Here is a 7,410-nt window from a genome sequence, read left to right as displayed (position 1 = left end):
TCCATACTGATATAAACAAATGAAATTAACAAATGGGGAAAATAAGCAAATCACCTGTATAGAGGAATTATAAATAATTTGTTAGATACTGTCCCCTCAAGGAGGTGGAGAATACATCCCCACCCCTTAAGTGTGGGCTGTGTATGGTGACTTCCTTCCAAAGAGTCCAGTATGAAACAGCAGGGAGGTAACTTTATGGTGAGGAAATCTGACACACACTGCCTCAGCCAGGTGATCAAGGTTAACTTCCATAGTGATAAATCATATTGATCGTATGAATCCTTGATATGGTGTGATGAGAAGGGCCCTGTACATTTGTGGACATTGACCCTAAAACATACAAGTCATGTTTAACCAATAAAAAAATCAAGACAAGTCCAAATTGAATGGCATTTTACAGAGAACTTTAACGGTGCTCCTCAAAACTGTCAAAGTCATTGAAAACAAGGAAACGCTGAGTAACTCACATGTATCCAAGCTTGACAACTAAATGGAGTATGGTATCCTGGGTGGGATCCTGGAAGAAAAAAAGAGCATCAGGTAAAAACTAAGGACATTTGAATAAAGTATGGACTTTAGTTGACATCAATGCACAGCATTGGTTTATTAGATTTGACAATGGAACCATACAAATGTAAGATGTTAACAACAGGGCAAGCTCAGTGTGGGGTGCCCTAGAACTCTGTACTGTCTTTGCAACTTTTCTATACATCTAAAACTATTCTACAATAAAATATTATTTAAAAATATGTGTAAATAGACATTCATGGTGGGGTTGACACCTCTTTAAATTAGCTTATTTAGTTAGTTATATGATTATTTAAAACTTAGACTGGATTGAGAAATGGGGACAATAAATTTAAAAAAAAAATCTAAGGGTAGTACTATCCAAAAACCAAAAAAAGAGAGAGAATCTTCTCCAGAGATGAGGAAAGTTAGGAGTCTTCAGGTTGAAATGGCTCAATGGATATCCAGAATAATGGGATGGGGAGAAATTCTCACTGTAGGGTCCCCCTGCCCACCAACCAAAAATCACAGACTACATTGACCCCCTGTGACCCAGACAGCTGCAGGTTTTTCCCAGCAGCCTTGAACCCAAACCAGGGCCTTGAACATTCCCAGGCACTGACAAAGGTATCTAGGTTATTGCCCAAAACACTGAAAGAAACTGGCCATGGCCCTAAGCCAAATTCCTTAAATCTTCATATAGACTCCACACCCTGACCCCCTTGCTATGGACATAGCTAGGAAGAGCACCCCTTGCCTCTAGCTGTCCGTGGTAAGGAAACACTGCAGCTCTCCATACCTGAGTTTCTCTATCAAACGCTCTGGACTGATAAGGCCTTTAGTGCTTCTGTCTTTGGAATCTTAACTGGCCCCATCCCGGGATGGTTTGGGGCACTCCCTTATGGGAACTCCCCTGCCACTGTCTTTGGGGTGGCTTCAGCTGTGAGTTCAGTGCAGTGAAGCACTCCCCAAATACATCTCTATGGAAAGGTCATCTATAAAAAGACATGAATCAAACTGGCATCTCCTTTCCCTTCAGTAGCATTATAATACAAACCAGTGGAGCAATGCCTTCTAATTTCTGAGGTGGTCAAGAGTTTACTATTTAGCTAGAATATATTTATATTCTGTTTACATTCATAATATATGGGGGAAATAATATTTTCAGTTATTCATGGGCTCAGCAATTTTACCTACTTCATTCTCTTAGGAAAATCTTGAACATAATATTCCAGATAAATGAGGGCCTTAACCAAGAGAGTGGATTCAATGCAGCTGAATACTGAAAAGAATTGCAAAGTAAAAAAGGGCAGGTGATTTATAAAGTATTCAAGCTTGGGGAAGCTGTGATTCCATCAAAATTGTAAAATGGAAACTATTTCTGGGAAGTTTAATCTAAAATTATTTAGAAGTTATTACATGACACATCAAATATTGGTAAGCAAAAGGCTAGAGTCTGATGCACACGGGCAGCACTAATACTCCTAACCACCATGGCAGTGGCCTTGCGTGGCCACTGTGCATGTCACCTGGAGAAAATAGCAATAAATAGGGAGTGTGTCCAAAGAGTATGGAAGTCCACAAGTGACAATTGCCCATGGTGTGTGTGTGTAGAAGATTTAGAGAAGAACACTCGCCTGGATAAAATATATGTAGGCGTAGGATGCTTGGTAGAAGAGACAGTATTATATTGGGAAAACTGAGGTATCTTAAAGAAGTAAAGATACAATTTTAAACAATTGCTGAAGCATAAGAAGAGATTAATCATTTGGTCTGATACTAGGAATATTCTCCTTCACTGGAATTGAATCACTAGTTATGATTTTTTTTTAAACTAAAGAATCATTTATTGTTTATTGAAATTCAAAGTTAACTTGGTTTCCTCTATTTTTATGTTTTAAATCTGCAGCTCTACTAATTGTGCTCATATGCAATCTCGTGAAAGGGCTGTCACTCACTCTGGTTTCATTTGAATTAAATGGTAAACAACCCTTAATTATAGACTCAGTTCCACTATTATACATACTAGCAAAAATATTTTTGCATTCTTTTTTTTTATTTCAGCATATTTGGGGGTAAAAAAGTTTAAGTTACCTATATTGCCCTTGCCCAACCCCCAAGTCAGAGCTTCAAGCCTGTCCATCCACCAGACGGTGGACTTCGCACTCATTATTAATGTATACAGCCATCCTCTCCTCCCTCCTCCCATCTGCCCGATTAATATGATTTTGAACCTGGAAAAAAAGCAACTCTTATAAAATCATATAGTAAATGTTTTCTTCCAGAATTGAAATTGGGCATAATCAAAGAGCAAAAGGCAGAAGACTGTTGTGCTTGCAAGAAAGAATATCAATATCCATAATAACATAGAAGTAAAAGTGTCGCTGTGACTGAGTAGACTGGACAGATTCTTTTATAGAGAGAAATGTGGATGAAAGTCAGGAGTGAATATCCTCATAAGATGTAGAATTGCCCTGGTGGCTTGTGCTTATTTCTTTGGAATCCCAGCAAGTCCCATATTCTGGAATGTTTGGGACAGTCCCTTGTGGGAATTCCCCTGACACTGATCTTGGTGTGACTCCAACCATGGGTTCCTCCAGACATAAGAAAAGCCTAAATCAATAAGAATAATGGAATTTTTCCTAGTGTGTTTTAACCTGTTGAGAGCCTTTTTAGTGTCTCACTATAATATCATTATGTGAGGATATCTTACATGGTAATTTAAACTTTATCAATAAAATGTGTTACCGCCAAGAAGGAAAATGCTTCTGTGAAGAGTACAGAAGGGAGAAGGAAGTCTCATAAATGAAACCAAAATCTAATATAAACTTACATAAATTCCTGACACCTATAAGAAAAAAGGAATTGGCTTGAACCACTTCCAAAAAAATGAAATATTTATATAATGATGATGTTTGTCTTTTTTTCTTTGCTGCTGTTGGTTTAAAGTCTATTTTATCTAATATAAGAATAGTTATTACTGCTCGCTTTTGTTTTCCATTAGTGTGGAATATTTTTTCCAGCCCTTTATCCTGAGTCTATGAGAGTATTTGTGAGTTAAATGGGTTTATTGGAGACAGCATATATTTGGCTTGTGCTTTTTTATCCGTTCTTCCAATCTGTATCTTTTAAGTGGAGCATTTAGACTGTTTATGTTCAGTGCTATTATTGATATGTGAGATGCTGTTCAGTCATCATGTTGATTGTTACCTAGTTGCTTGTTTAATAAGAGCTATGAGTTTTAACTTTTGGGTGTTTTTACATTGGTGGGTGTCTACTATTCTGTTCCGTGTATAGAGCACTTCTAAGCATTTCTTGTAGGACAGGTCTAGTGGTGACAAATTCCCTTAGCGTTTGGTTGCCTTCATTTATGAAATTTAGTTTTGCAGGATACAAAGTTCTTGGCTGATGGTTATTCTAATTAAGAAGACTAAAAATGGAACCCCAATCCCTTCTGGCTGTAAGATTTCTGCTGAAGAGTCTATTGTTTCGGGTGGATTTTCCCTTGTGTGTTACTTGATGCTTTTGTCTTGCAGCTTGCAGGATTTTCTCCTTCACTTTGACATAGCCAGACTGATGACTGTGCCTTGGAGATGTCCTGTTTGCCACAGATCTTACAGGTGTTCAGTGACCTTCTTGTATCTGAATGTCTGAATTTAGCAATACCAGGGAAGGTTTCCTCCATTATTTCCTCAAATATGTTTTCCATGCTTTTTGCCCTTTCTTCTTCTCCCTCGGGGATACCTATGATTCTTATATTTGTTCACTTTACATAATTCCATATTTCTTGGAGAGTTCATTCTTCTTGATTCTTTTTTCTTTATTTTTGACTGACTGGGTTAATTTGCAATCTTTGCCTTCAAGGTCTGAAATTCTTTATTCTTCCTGGTCTAGTCTGTTTTTTAAAATGTCCACTGTATTTTGAAATTCCCTAAATGACACTTTCATTTTTAGAAGTTCTGTTATGTTTTCTCTTAGATTATCTATCTCTTTAGTGAATTTTTCATTCATGTCCTATATTATTATTTTTGGTTCCTTTGTGCTGGTTTTTCAACTTTCTCATCAATCTCATTGTTCTTACTTTCAATCCATATTCTGAATTCCATATCTGAAATTTCAACGATTTCCTTTTGGTTGGAGTCCATTGCTGGAGAGCTAGTGTGCTCCTTTGGAGGAGTCAAAACAGCCTGTTTTTTCATGTTGCCAGAATTCTTATGCTGGTGCCTTCTCATCCGGTACCTCTTCTCTCAGCTCAGAACATACAGCTTTGCAGTCTACCTGCTCTCCTCTGCTGGGAACTCTGTTGCTCAGCATGAGAGGGAGAGATCCCTGGATGGTGCTGTTGAGTCCTGCCCTGGAAGACTGACCAGGCAGGAGAGGAGCCTATAACACTGCTGCCCTCTTGTGTCTCCTCATTCTTCTGTGGCTGTCATAGTCCAAGCAGGCGGTGGGGGATATTGTTGTGGGGGGTGGGCTGGTCCCCAGGCCACTGCTAAAAGCTTGGGTAGAGGTAGGACAAGTCCCTCTCTGAGGAGGTGGGTAGCCATGGTGGTTTGCTCTGCCCAGGCCCCCCAGCAGCAGCAGCAGTGGTGACTGAATGGGGCTGGCTGGCTGGGGCTACCTAGGGAGTGCAGCAGGTGCTAGGTCTGTGGCATTCACTCCATCCAGGCTCAACGAACGGTAGCAGTGGCATGTGGCAGCACACAGTGTCAGGCAGTACATGTTGGCATGGGTGTTCACCCTTCCCAAGTCCATCAGTGGTGGCACTCCCTGGGCAGCTGTGGTGGCAGCTGCACTACCCAGATGGTGGCAGGAGGTGCTGGGGGCTATGGGCACAAATGCCACCTGGGACCCATGGCAGTGGTGACTGGGTGGGGCTAGGAGGCAGCAGTAGTGCCAAGGCCATAGGCCCTTGCTCTGCCTGGTTCCCCTGGTGGCAATGGGGGTTCATGGTACTTGTTCATGGGGTGCATGAGAGCTCCTGGCTTCCCCACTCCTCTCTCCTTGGCCCAGCAGGGGCGACTGGGAGGCAGCAGCAGAGCTTACCCCTGAGTAGATGCAGCACCAGCTGCAGCACCCAGGGTTTGGAAGCCAGTGGGTCCCTGCCATGCCTTCTCTCCAGAGCAATGCCACCACACAGTCTCTGGGCAGCTCCCTGTGTCAGTATAGAGGCCTGCAGTGGTGGAGGGACCCTCCTGTAGCTCGGATTGCAATGTCCATGGAAGAAGTGTGGAGCTTCAGGGTTCTCTCCTGTCACCTCCCCACATGCAGGAGCCTTCCTGGGTACCTTTGATCCTGCCAAGCAGTCACCCCATTTCCCTCTCCTCCACTTTGGGCACCCCCCATTGCCTCCCTGTTGATCCCCAATGCTCTCTTTTAGACAGCTGATCCGAAGGTGAATATCTACTCACCACTTCCGATCCTCTCCGTGACAGTGGCTTGTGCAGGCTGCTTGTAGGCCACCATCTTGGCCCCTCCCCTCCTCTACTTCAGCATTTACTAAACAGCAACTGGTGTAAAGCAGGCCTTTTGTAAGTACTAATAGTAAACTCTTCATGTATACATAAGATCTACACAGTAACAATGAGTATATATTCCTGGAATAATGGAAGATTTTGAAATAGTCTGGTGCTATTAACAGCAACTTATAAATTGAGTATTTGAAAAGAAAATACTGGAGGATGCTTCAGTATTTGCACAAGAAAAAAGAAAAGAGAAAAGAGGCAGGAGATCCCCTCTGAGACAAAGTCTCCATGAGAACACATAAGAAAGAAGAAGAGATAGTGGGGCTCAAAGACCATTGTTTAGACTAGAGAAATAAGGTTTATATTACACACCATGGCCACTATGAAAGAAGAGTAGAGCAAGAATTTAGCAGCACTCCATAAATGATATTTTCCTACTCCTATAACATAAAATGAATATGTGTTGTATTTTCATCTCCAGTATCTTCCCCCAATTTTTCTCTTAACAGAAACTCAGAGGTCTTTTGAGGAATGGGGCCTTGTTTTTAGTACCTGTGTTTTGAGTGAAGCTGCAAACTCAGGACTACAGGTAAAATAGAACATTATGGCCTAGGCAGTTCATGCACAAATCGTCTTAGCTACAATAATTGTTTCAGGACTAAGCATGTTCCCCATGTTAATCCATTGACTGGATTTACAAGAGAGATACCAAGATTGGAAGCTTGAAATCTTTCGCTGGGCTTAAATCATTCATTTTAGCAAGTCAGTTTATACATCAATTCTGGAGGAATATTTTCTCTTACTTGCTTTTCAGAAATCTTTCCTGCTACCTTAATTGTTTCTACCTTGAAATAGTCTGTAAAGCTTTATAGAATGACATGTAGAGCTCATAATTCTGTAACTCTAACTAAAAATAATACAGAAAAACATTTTAAATTGACTTGTTAATATAACAGATATAAGGAACTCTGAACTGGTTTTTCTACATTTATAAAATGACCATACATTTTATGTGCTGTGATCACAGAGTAATGACCTTCAATTTCTTCACAAGCAAGCTCTTATTCTTATAATTTCATTTCAAAGGCCACTCTTGCCTTATATATTCTTCAAAGTCAGAGTATTTAAAAAATAAGGAAAATGGAATAACACATTAAAGACGGACTCAAAGAGCACTGCATAGCTTTACTCCAAGACCAATTATACTTTAACTGCCATCACGATTTTTACTGGCATACACTAAATTTTATGGGTGAGGTACCACATTATCATTATACTGTGAAGATAACGACACAGGTCAAGAACACTCAATTAGTTGTCAATGAAACTCCTAACCAGAAGAGCAGAGTTCAAAACATTTCCTGTGGTTTCCCTCTGTGGCCAGGGTGATAAGACAGACCTTGAACAATGTGCTGCCCCCTCCACACCCGCCTTGGAA

The sequence above is a fragment of the Lemur catta genome, chromosome 2 (genome assembly GCF_020740605.2).
Source record: "Lemur catta isolate mLemCat1 chromosome 2, mLemCat1.pri, whole genome shotgun sequence".
In the NCBI taxonomy this organism is placed as follows: domain Eukaryota; kingdom Metazoa; phylum Chordata; class Mammalia; order Primates; family Lemuridae; genus Lemur; species Lemur catta.
Note: the sequence above shows the minus strand (reverse complement) of the source record.